This window comes from Nothobranchius furzeri, chromosome 10 (genome assembly GCF_043380555.1).
Source record: "Nothobranchius furzeri strain GRZ-AD chromosome 10, NfurGRZ-RIMD1, whole genome shotgun sequence".
Taxonomy (NCBI): Eukaryota; Metazoa; Chordata; class Actinopteri; order Cyprinodontiformes; family Nothobranchiidae; genus Nothobranchius; species Nothobranchius furzeri.
This window is the reverse complement of record NC_091750.1, coordinates 33,786,894-33,799,966: the sequence shown is the minus strand read 5'-3', so window position 1 is coordinate 33,799,966 and position 13,073 is coordinate 33,786,894. Positions and strand designations below refer to the sequence as shown.

General features: G+C 43.6%; 1 non-coding gene across 1 annotated transcript; it reads right to left on the bottom strand.

Moving 5' to 3' along the window:
• Positions 1-11,623: 11,623 nt before the first annotated feature.
• Positions 11,624-11,813, bottom strand: LOC129152562 (U2 spliceosomal RNA). The gene has a single exon (XR_008559143.1). It is a non-coding gene; the product is annotated as a U2 spliceosomal RNA (small nuclear RNA).
• Between the last annotated feature and the right edge of the window lie 1,260 nt (positions 11,814-13,073).

Genomic DNA, 13,073 nt, shown 5'->3' with positions numbered 1-13,073 from the left:
AAAAAGATTCTGTTTTTGCATCGTAAAATTAATGGATTGGCTTTGTTGCTGCTATCCAGCTGCTACTTGAGCTCTAACCGGGGATTGTGTGCCAGAACATGAACTGACAGGAAGGAATCTAGTGGCTTTGAGCCGCCCCAGAGTATCATGTACATTTATCTGTTGACAGCAAACAGAGATTACAGAAAACCATGCCCTCCACATGCAGTTCAAAAGCCAAAGTTATATCCTCGCTGCTGAGATAATGGTAAAGCTTCTTTTCTGTCCATGAGTTCTCAGGCATCAACATCATTTTGTTAAAATCAAGTTGGAGACTGAATCCTAAAACCTTCCAGATGAAGAAGGAAAATTCACAATCCTCCGGTCCCTTTTTCTATGAAACTGTTTTGCTTTAGCGTTCTTTCCTCGCTTCATTATTTTATACAAACAATCAGGAGCTGCATCAAAGTCTCAGTCGCAGCGGCAGTGTTATTCTTCACTAACTGTGTGCTGATTGCCCTCAGACTGCAACTGCAGCAACAGGGGATTGTAGTTTGCGGCTTTTGCAGCCAGCACTACTTACAGGGAGTTGTGTGTGGGCGTGACCCCTTGGTTCTTCTCTGCAAACAACTGAATCCGGAGTGGAGACTTCCTCGAGACTCTGCTTTCTGACGTTGCACCATCATTTCAAAAGTATTTCCACGTGGTCAGCCAGAATGACAAGCAGAGTCTAACTACATGACATCTTGTCAATATTTAATAACATCGTCTGACACGAGCAAGGCTCAAATGTCAAATCAGGAGGAAGGGCTGTTAGCGTTCTGCAAGATTGTGACATTTTGCTGGTGAAAATAATTGGTAACGTATAAAAAGGCACACAGAAGATCTCAGGTAATTACAGGAGACCAAGTAAACAAAGCTGGCACTTCTCTGGTTGGTACTAATCACCAGATAAATGTCTGTCAGGTTGTTCTTGAATATTTAATGAAAAAATATTTACTTTAACGCGCTTGCTGGAAAGACACTCTGATAAATCTCTTTGGTCTGAACAAATGAAACCATGCTGGGCTTTAAACGTGTTGCTGACACAAGTTCTTTGAAAAAGAAAATAATGTAAGGGAGGCAATAGGCAGCTTCAGCTTGCTTTTAGCACCCCCAAGTGTCCGTTTGTAAAACCAAAACCAATCTCCTCGCTGTGCTTTCGTCTTTTTAGCACCTCAATCTAATGAACTCGATACACGGGAGGCAACATCGCCTCTCCTCCATTCATTTTCAATGAGACATGCGCGACAAAGCGATAATCGCGGGTCTCCCTCCTACTAAGCGAAACGCGAAAAACGTGCGTGTGAAACTTTGCGTTGTGCACGTGTCGTGCACAGGTGACCCAGCGACGCGATCCCAGAAAGTTGAAATATTTTCAACTTTTCATCGCTGTCGCTCGGACGAGGACCAATCAACGGAGGTTTCATTCACTGACCAATGAGCGGACAGGATGCTCCGTACATCTCCGAGCAAACATGGACTCTGTTTCTCCTTCTGTGACTGTGTTCATCTTAATGTGAGGTCCAAACCGTGTGATAAACTGAAGCATGTCTTGATAGACAGAGAGTAGCCCTCTCCTGGTTTGTAATATGGGACGAACCCATTCTCTGTTTTTTTTATATAATAAAATCAGAAGTAAGATTTCACATAACTCTAGCAGCACCTTGTGAAACATCATATCTACCGCTTTATTAACTCTGAACCGCTTAAATAACCTGAATTCCCTCCAACCTGACACAGCCAATCAAAACAACGGAAGATTCGATTTCGCCATGGAACAGAACGCGTCGACGGCTTTGCCGCTGCCGCGGGTCACCTCACGTGTGTCAGGTAATAAAAGCGACAGTGACGAATTTCGCTGATCGCGGTCGTTTGTCGCCTCCTGTGTGTCGAGCCCATAACAGCTGAAACGTCTCCCAGCCTTCATTAGTGTCTGCAGGAGTGATTCATCACAAAATTCAGCCGTGGTCATGATCTAAAACATGTAGGAAATGTGCTGGAAGAAGACCAGCGCCAGGTATGAAAACTCTTTTTTTTCCCAACAGACTGGACCGGTCACTCTTAAGTTGCAAACGGAACGTTCTGGCCACAGGGGGGCGGTAGAGGCTGGGTGGCCTTGCATTACCGCTGTAAAAGGGTCATTTTAGCTCATACTGGCTACAGAAAATGATTTAAAAATATGAAAAGTTTGCTAAGTATCTCTTTAAAGGAAATAATATGGGGGTATTTTGGTTCTGGTAAAGGACAATGTAAACTACAAACTTCAAACAAGCTTGTCGAGTGTTTTCTGAACTCTGAAGCTGTTCAAACTTCTGCCTAAATGGTTTCCTTTGCTAATGGGCATTGTTGAACAGATCTAAGCACTCTTTGCAGCATCTTTTTATCTGCTTCAGAGCCATTCACATTCCAGACCATTACAGCCGTCTACAACACACCGATAGAAGAAATCAAAAGTTTTACCAGCTCCACAATTTCTCATCCAATAAAGAGCCAGGTAAGTGCACCATCACCTCACCTGTTTTTGCTACATTGCTGCTTAGGCTGCTGACAAACACCAAACAAGCTCCTCAACCCCCTCCTGTCCATGTTGTTGGAAATCAAACCAAGAACAACAATAATGTCATCTGCAAACTTGACAATGTCATTGCAAAGATTTTTTGGAGAACAATCATGTGGATGTAGTTCATAAAGGAGGGAGAAAAGAGCCCATCGTTGTGGAAAACTGGGATTGTACACGATAGTAGATGAAAGGCCACGGATCTTCACAGAATTTGGTAAAGCCTTTATAAAATCAAAAACACGTTGGATTTCAGTCTTTAAAGCTGCAATGGCTAATCTGTAAAGCAAGCTAGCTGTGAAACAAACAGAGTCACAGAACTCTCACCTCTTCCATTGGCTATCGCTGAAGACCACGCCTGCCTGATACTGGAACGCACATTGCAACAATAAACAAGAAAGCACAAAACACCAGTCAGTATTTTCTAGGTCCAAATGTATTTTGTTTTCTGTTTCAGATGGTGTTTTTCTTTTTGGGACTCTGGTAGTTCATCCTTACATTGAAGTGGTGTCAGGTGGCTGTTTCTTCTTCTCTGATAATGTTGAGTGGAGAACCTCTCACACCACTGGTGTTCTGTCGCAAAATGTGCAAGCGGTTTGGTGAGATACGCAATCGGATGGTCCAATCATTGGCTTTGAACCGAGCCGTGTTATTGGCTGAGAACCACAATTTATTTTAACCCCAACAAAACTTTACAGATGTACTATATTAGAACTTTACTGGCATGAAATAAATGTTTTAAACCAACGTATTCCGCAGATTTGCCATTGTAGCTTGAAATGACTCAGTTAAGCAAAGTGGTAAAGTAACAGTACTTTAAGGTAATAAAGCTTAATGAAAGTCTTCGTGGCCACTGATGGATGTCTTCTTTTCAGACATTTACAGATTGTTAAACTTGTGATAATTTAGCCTCGATCTCCGTCTTGTGAGCTAGAGTTGATATGATTGGTTTCAAATGGATACGTGGGCCCAAAGTACGAACAGCAAGTCTTTAGAAATCATCTTAATGATGCATCGTTTGTGAAAACCAAAGTTGTTTTCTTCCTTTTCACCCTTTGGGCTATTTCTGTCTTACTATTTAATTTATTATATTCAACAATGAAATAATCTATGTTGCAAATCACAAGTACTTAGTGGGATGTGTGATGAATCATTGGACTGAGTTAACCTTGCAGCCCAGGCCCAGTCCCACGGTGACAAAAAGCCCCCGGCAGCCGTAAAACCCCGATGTGAACCAGTGAGTAAACAAATGAGTTGTAAAGATAACAGATGGGAGCCGCCATCACTAATCCCATCGGCCCATATAGAGTAGCAGGAGTGCAGATAATCAAGAGAGCAGGAGCGAAGAGAGGGTTATGTTTTATGATGTACATAATGTCAAGTTTGCATGACGTGAAACTCTTTTATTTCACACATCAAAGCTTCGCCTCGTGCCACCTCCATCAGTGTCATCAAACTGAGATCACTGCAGTCTCCAGAGAATGATTTCATGGCAGAGCGTTGACATTTCTCACAGTTTTTGCAACAGAAAGGACTCGGGAGAAGGCAAATAAATAAAATATCAAATTTCCTAACACATCCCCAAAATGACTTTTTTCCCCTATTTCACTCAGTCTGTCACCACTGCCTGTATGGAGTTTTAATAAACTATGTGAAGGTGTCGGTGTCAACAGAGACTTGAAAAAACAATTACTGTGGCTGTGGCCTCTTATATTTTTCTCTTAAAGGATTTTCTTTTGCCATTTGAAGTTTCTTTATGTGTAAAAGTTATAAATAATAATTACCTTACTCGTCGTTGGCAGATTTTCAAAATAGTTGTTTGGAGAAGTATATTTGACCTCCTACAGAGCTGCTGGTCTAGTCCAAGCACAACGTGGACTGCTGTAGTCCAAAACAGCATCAATTTCCAAACTATTAAACCAGTTTCTACAAACTCGCCAGTGTTGTGTTTTTTATTAGGAACTCTGTGGTTATTTACAAGGATAAATGTGGCCAGCTGCAAATGTTTATTTCTCTGAGCATTCAGGGTTCTAGTACAGCAACAATTTAATATTTTTCAGAAGTAACAACTGATTTTTCAAGTGTAAAGGTTAGTAAAATAATATTGGACCAAACACAATGAAAATAAAGCAGCAATCCAGAGATTCAAGAATTATGTGAATTGTTTTGTAGAAATCCATAAAAGTGCTAGTCTTACCCTGTACTGTGATATAATGTAGGCAACAGCCCCCATGCTGTTTGTATTGAGCATCACTCAGCATCAGCCAATAGCGTTAGACATTACTTACATATCAATCAGTGTGTACGAGCATTTGTGGTTGAACCTAGACAGATGCAGCGTTGTCAAAAATTCTAATGGACAAGTTGGTGTGTGTGTGTGTGTGTGTGTGTGTGTGTGTGTGTGTGTGTGTGTGTGTGTGTGTGTGTGTGTATATTTATATATAGAATTTATAATGCGCCGGCCGCATCGGTGAGCTGCGTCACCGGAGGACGAAACAGGTGATGCGCTCCGCTCCACAGCAGCGAAACGCATCAGGCACAAATAAAAGACAGAAAACATAAAAGGAAATGAGCCGACATGAACGATCGGGTGTTAAATTTGTTTTTGAGGTGGCGACTCCTAATGTGGCCGTGCTCAAGACGCAGATGTCTGGAGCGCGTCAACAATCAGAGCTTTGCATGCGCAAGCTGGTTAAGGTTAGGATGGGGGTGAGGGGAAGGTTAAATTGCAAGAGGGTAAAGGTCACAATTTGGTCAAATGTCCAATTTATCGCAGGCGTCAGATACCGACGCTCTGGCACAGCGCGTCGCCTCCCAATGTGCAGGGGCTCGTCACCTGCTGTCTTTTCTGAGGACTGCATCTTGTCGGTCATTATCACGTGACAGCGACTAGTCTATGACAGGCATAAAAAGTCACTACAGAGCAGTGAAGTCAACTAGTCGACTAGTTGATTCAACCCCTTATGCATATATATATACATATATATATTCTACTGCCCTCGGGTGAATGTATGGCTATTCACGCTATGCAGCGAGCTTAACATAAGAGGACATGGTTCCAGGAACGACAGGACACATCGCTTTGTCTTTTTGTCTTTTTCTGAAGACCGTTTTTTCCTCTTTTAATTTGTAAGACTGTGAACATACAGTAAAGTAACATGTAAGCATCAGTATTTACATATTTTGTAACCAAAAACAGGTTAGCAACATAGCTTTCCTTATGCTTTCATTCACCATCCTTATACATTCAAATAAGCTTTTAAGTAACATGAAAGTAACAAATCTTCCAGAAAACAAAGCTACACGGTGATTACTTACAGATTATGGTTCAACAAACTCCCCAACGACGTAAACTGGGCTTAAAGTTGTGCGGGTTGTTTTCTGCTCCACTCATTCTCTCACACTGCCTGACTTTTCCTGCTGCTTACAACACATCCCCAAAGGGGGCAGTGTAGCGCACACCAAACAACCAAAGAAGAAGCAACAAACCTCAAGGGGTAATACTGCCCACTGGTGGGAAAACTGAGAAATGCCCCAGCCAAAGAAACTCAATAAAGCGACAACAGAGCGGTCAAAGGTAGACATGGCTTCTGCTTCGCCTCTAAGAGAATAATAAAAAGGTTAGTTCCAAACACAGTACAAATGAAAATATGGGTTGTAGATGTAATAAATAACAAAAATCCCGGATGAGCCCCCACTCTTTTACATCCCCCAGCTTCGCTAGGAGCACGATGGTGTTTGAGGGAGTAAAGAAGATTTTGTACCGGAAGGAAACAAACTGCTTTTAAAGTTAGCTAGGTAGTTTTGTTTGTATGTTTAGATAGCGGGAGTTCTCATTAGTTTTTTTTTCAGTAACAACAACTTTAGTCATTTGTTTCCTTTTAGTTGTTGTTTTGAGGGGGGGGGGGGGGGGGGTGACAGACACTGTCACTTTCTGGCCGCTAGAGGCCCTCAGTGCTCTGCCTGCGCAGCTGCAGGCTGTCAGTTTGATTGAGCATCCCTGTTAAAAGGGAGCTTTGCCTGTCACTCTGGGGAGTTTACAGATGGGCGTTGGCACGGAGGTGTTTGCTCTCCTCTTTCTCCCTCTCCTCAATATAAAGACGTTAAGTCTCGTTTGATTACCTGAACGGTTTGTTTGTGTGACACCTTAGTGGTCCTAGTTTTGTTACCTGAGTGGTATTTGTTTGTTTCGCTACCTGAGTGGTATATTTTGTGTTTATATTGATAATAGTAGTTTGTGTGCCCTCGTTGAATGAGAGACTTTGCTCACCCTTTTGGTCTAGCTTCTGTGTTTAACCATTTAGCCTTATTCCAGCCATATTTGCGCTGCGCCTTTTGTTATTAGAATATCGTTTTATTTATCAGAAATTCCTTTTGTTATAGATTCCCAGGACTTGGATGACCCTTTTGTTTCCTTTTTAGCCCAGAGCTTTGTTTATGTTGTAAATTTCCTTCAGAGAGTTTTAAAAGCAGTTTGTTTCCTTCCGGTGGTCTAATGGGCTTTGAAAGAAAAGCGTCTGGACTTCTTTGAGTTGCTTGAAGACGTTTCGCCTCTCATCCGAGAGGCTTCTTCAGTTCTAAGGTCAAATGGTGGAGAGTCCCAGATTTAAACCCAGTGGGAGTTTCCCCCCGAAGAGGGAACAAAAGACCCCCTGATGATCTTCTACATAAACACATGAGCCAAGGTGTGAGGGTGGGTGTGGGTCCTATTCAGCCAGAGTTTCGGGTGAGCTCATTGTGAAGCCTGGCCCCACCCATCGCGTTTTTTACTTTCTCTCTCAAACACAAGAATATTTTACACAAAGACCCAGAAATGCCTGGAAAAAACGTCTCTAGTAAAACAAAACTGTCTTGGTATGAGATGTGCCTCGAAGAGACAGAAGTGGATTACAATCTGATAATAAATTTTGATTCTGACGGAGATTCTGACCAAGAAAGCTCCGAACATGATATGAAACCACTAGAAAAGACTCCTGGATCTGGAAACGTCCAGCAGGAATCAGCTGCTTGTGAAAAACATGAAAACATGGCAGAACTTTTGAGGCAGGTGAGTGAACTCAAAAAGCATCTGAGACGTGCAAACGAGTCTCTGAGGACCGAGAAGGAAAACAGAATTAAGGCCGAGTCTGACTGTGCTTCTTACAAGAGAGACATGACTGAACTGGAACAAGGACTGGATTATTACCAGAGCAAATCAGAGACCCGTGAAGAAAACGTGAGAACTTTAAATATTCAACTTAAGGAGAAAGAAGAGTTATGTGAAGTTCTCCAGAAGCGTTTAAAACAGGAATCTCAGATCAGAGTCCACCAAAGAGTGAAGAACCAGGAGAAAGACATAAGTAACGAGAACTTAAAGAAACAAATCAGTAAGCTGGAAGAGGGACTGGGTTTCCATCAAAGTGAGGCAGAAAGCCAGCACAAAAGAATTATGGCGCTAGAAATTCAGCTGCAGATAAAGGAAGGTGTCTGTGCTGATCTCCAAAAGCATTTAGAGGACCAGCCCGACCTCAGACGCCAGCTAGAAGACCAACAGAAGAACTGTTGCAACAAAGATTTAATCAATCAGAACTTCAAGAAGCAAATTGGAGAATTAGAGAAAGAAAACACAGATCTTAAAACCAAGATGGAGAATTTTTACCCCATGAAGAAGAAGCTGGATGAGGTGTCTGCACAGCTGGAGGAGAAATCTTCTCTCTGTGTAAAACTGCAAGAATGTTTTAACAAAGAAAAGCAGCGGAGAGTCCAGTTAGAGAAAAAACAGCAGAAAAAAGACGCCAGTAAGGAGAAGTTACTGATAGAAATGAATGAATTAGAGCAGGGACTGGATTATTATCAGGATGTCGCAGAAACCAGACTGAACAGACTGCAGACTTTACAGAAGGAGCTGCAGGAAAAGGAAAGTCTCTGTGAAGATCTGCAGGAACGTTTAAACCAGCAGAGCCTGCAGTTAGAGCCAGACTTCCAGCACAAAGACTCAGCTCATCAGAGTTTAGACAAAGAAACAGGAGATCTGCAGAAGAAGAACGGAGACCCCATGAGCAAGCTGCAGACTATGGAGGACACAGAGACCAGCCTCCATAGAGCAATCACACACCTTCAGCTGGAGAAAGTCAGAATCAATGAGCAGCATGAAGAAGAGCTTGAAGCCCTGAGACTGCAGCTCCAAGACCGTCTCTGCTCTGAGCTCCAGGCTGCTTCTGAAGGGAGTTCACCAGACACACACCTGTGGGGAGTCTGGAGACAGATCCTACTCAGGATTGTCAGACGGACACACACATTTGTCCTCCGACTGAAATCTGTCACCAGTCAGAACTGGTTGGGTCTGCAAGTCTCCACGATGACGACTCTCCACCTAAAGAGGACCGTCCACAGACAGTCAGACACCAGGAGAGCGTTTCTATTTGGAGACGCTTTAAAACGTTTATGACTCCGGCGCGTCGACTGTGACACGAAACCACGTCGTAAACAGATCATGTGACTGGTTGTTCGCTGCACAAATCTTCTCGCTGGTGGTGCATTTAGCCGCAGAAGTTTTTAGCATTTCATCTGCAAACTGCAGAGAAGTGTTGTTGAAAGGAGAGCGTCTCCTCCACTCCTAACATGACTTGGGTTCAGTCATGTGACCCGCGGTCGCACAATGGGACATTTGAATACTTTTATTCTGATATCAGTACCTACCAAATGTTTTCACTCAGTCTCAAAGAGGTCCAGAGATCTGGCACCCAGCCCTGGGCGTCAGCAGGGGCGAACTAGCCATCTGTGGATTCTGGAGAATGACAGAAAGGCCGGTACTCCAAGGCGTCATTTTGAGTCATTTTAACAACCACGCCCCTCCACCGCGCCTCCGCACGGCCCAGAATTTCCGCAACCACGCGGACGGACGCGGAAAAACATGGCGGACCGGCGAGAAGTAGTATGGCAGAGGTTTGTAAATACAGACATTTGTATGATTCAGCTCTCAGAGATCACCGTGATCAACATGTTGTTAATAATTCTTGGAGAGAAATAGCTCGCACTGTCGGAAAAGACGAGGACGCTGTTAAAAATGCTGGAATGCCATGTTGTAAACAGTAATTTCTACTTCTACTATGGTGTAGTGTTGGATGCATGCCGTAGAGCTCCATGCTGCCCCCTACAGTTTGGGAGAATATTGGCTCACCGCAGAAATGAGCCGCATGAACCATAAACGCTGCGAGTTGTGAAGCGCGTTCCATCCGCGAGCCGCATCACCGCGCGGAAAGTGAATGTGTCAAGCATAAACCAAGCTTTACTGCCACCAACTGGATTGGAGTGGAGTGAATACCAATCACTTCCTGTTTGTGTATCGGCGTCTTAAAGGAACAGTCCATTGTGGCATTAACAGAGGGGTGCCAGCAGTCAGGGCTAGGGGGTCCCCTAACATAAGGGGGCCCCAGACGGCCGCCCACCTATGCCAAATGGTAAAACCGCCACTGAGCATGGCACAGCACAAACGAGACAAGCCTAGATTAAAGCAAAAAAAAGCTAAATAAAAAGACAACGAACAAGATGGGGGGCTTTCTCTGTATGTGTGCTAAAGAGGAAAGAGCAAACTGCTCAGAGAATACCATCAGTGTAGAGAAGGAACAGAGCAAACATCCATCACAGCGTCTGGCTAGAGCTGCTTCCTCTAGAGGACACTGATTACCAAGGTAGCTCTCAACACATAGGGCCTACATCTAACTCCCGAGGACCTGTTTATGAATACATGTTGATAAAAACATACAGACGTGAAACTGGGCGGTTACACAAACGCACCTGCTGAAACTCACACATCTACCCTCTTCCCATCAGCTCCTGGATCTATCACTAAGGGGTGAGAGATGATTTCAAGCAATTCAGTGTTTTGATCATTAGTTTGGACTCATGGAGTGCAACAGCGGTGAAAAATGAGACCACTATCTCATGGCCACCTGTTCTTTCAATAGAAAAAAGAACATTTCCCAATCACAGGATGGATTGCGCTTGTTGTATGGAGGGAAAAACAAGGTGGTGTGTGTTTCTGCTCGAGTGTTCATCCATGCCTGCCTGCATCTGAATCCAGTCCTGGCTTTATACAGTAAATAACATCCACAACCGGGGCAGAATAAAGGAAAGCAATGTTTACAGAGAATAAAGATTACGTAGCATCTGCAGGGTCGGGAGGACAATGTTCCTGTTTTAAGATTTTTATTTTTAGATATCTACAACATAAACATTTCTCAAACACGGTCATGAAAACCTGCAAAACTACTTTTGCTTCTAGCTCCAGATGGCATACAGCAGATATGTCGACAGGAACGAAACAGAGCAAAGAGGGCAAAAACAAAACATTTCTACCCATGACTGTTTTGAAGGATGCATGTTAAAAGCCAAAAGAAGCACAGCAGACACACTGAGATTGGGATGTTTTGTGCTTTACTGAAACATGGCTGGAGATCCATATTCTTGAGTCCAACATCCTTTTTGATAAAGGCTGTCAGAGAACTCACAGGGATTGCCGTGCCTGTTGCCTATAGATGGTGTCATCCAGCACATGGCCTAGCGGTAGCGTGTCCGCCCTGGGACTGGGAGATTGGGGTTCTAATCCTGGTCGGGTCATACCCTCTTGGATATGAGAGCTTCTCAGCCTATTTGCAGCCTGAGCATGGCGCGGGTGGGCGTGGCCAGCTCTATCCTTTTATCTTACCTCATTCGCTGCCAGCGTTTCTCACAGTTTTTACTGTTTTTTATGAGTGACAGAACGTTGCGCGCCAGGATGATGTCGACGCCAAAACAACCAAAACAAAGCAGAGACTCACCTCTTACATCAGGAAGAATTCGCCCGTTTCTAGTGTTATCCGTTCTTTCATAATCCGTTGTTGAATTGTGATCGGCAGAAGCTTTTCCGGTTCGCGCCTCACTTTTTTTACAGGAACGGCCCAAAACGATCTCCTAACACATGGATGCTCTGCTTCCTGATCGCGTGACGTGTGACGTACGTGGATGCAGATCGGCTTTAGAGCTGAGATGTTGGAATTATTATTTTTTTTTTTCCGTATTTTTTTCCTTTTTTGCACCATTCCTGGAGGCACTGCAATACCAGGTCGATGCGTGGAGTGGACGAGCAAGCCCCTATTCCATCTCCCTACTCCAAAATTCAATTAGAAATATTGTCCCCGGATAGGGGACGTATCAGACATTAAACTGATAGGAACAGATACTACACTTGATCCTAGCCAAAAGGCCGAGAAGCGATAGAGCTGGGATATTTGTTCTCGCGGTGCGGGGGCTCGTTCCGATCCCCACACAGTAAAAAAATGCAAATGACAACTTTGGTCGTCATTGGCCGTGAACGAGTTAATGTATGAAAACGTATTTAAATACCAAAAGTCTATGTAGCTTAAAGTCAAGGCCTTTCTGGATTTGTAATTGTTTAATTTTTGGAGACAACAGCTTCATCTATTTTCAAAGTTGCAGCCTTTCTAAACTGTCACCTTGGCTCAAACAGCATCCTGAACAGATCCATCAGAGTCACAAAAGAACCAGTGCTCTCAGCAGCTTCAGAGATCTGCACATGCCCTTCAAAGGTCTAATCTCTTGTTTATTCAGCATCTTCGGGTTTTTTTTTGTTTTTTTTTTGGTGCAGCACAGAAATTCAAAGGGAATTCCCAGCAATCAATTGCAAATTAGTGCTCGACTTTTTGTCCTTGCTCTTATAAAAAGGAAGAGAGAGAAAATCAATTAACATGAAAACATTGAAGTTATTGTGTGGGAAAATGATCCATAACAGCACTCTGTGACCCATGCATTAGTTTTGTCAGAGCAAGCAGTTTGTTGTCCTTCTACATGTCTATAAAACAAATTAAATCAATGTTTTCATGTTGTTATTCCTGTTTCTGGAATAATAATCAGCCGAGAAACAAAATTTAAAAGTGGTGCTTTGACTTTCATGCTGGAGAACAGTTATTTTAGCTGATTGTGTATGTGGCTGCCCTCTGAGTCCAGAATCTGCCTGTGAATGAATGAGTTACCCATAGACTCTGTTGGAAAGAGAGAAAAAATGATTTTTTAAATTATGACTTAAATTTGATGCTCACATCAACTCTGTGATCCGGTCCAGTTTCTTTCACCTGAGACGCCTTGCAAAAATCAAGCCCATGCTGTCGAGAGCCCACCTGGAGCGGGTACTGCATGCTTTTGTTATTTCTAGGCTTGACTACTGCAACTCTCTCTATGCAGGGTTGTGTCAGTCATCACTGCGCCACCTACAGGTTGTGCAGAACAGCGCAGCCAGGTTCCTGACTGGGACCAGGAAACGGGACCACATCAGTCCGGTTCTGGCCTCCCTGCACTGGCTTCCGATTTGCTATCGTTCACACTTCTGAATCCTCGTCTTTGTTTATCATTTCTCCCAGGGTGGTGCTCCCCCCTATCTAGCCTCGCTCCTGAACAGACACTCCCCATCACGCGCTCTGCGCTCCTCTGACCAAGGCCTGCTCGCTGCCCCTCGTTCTAG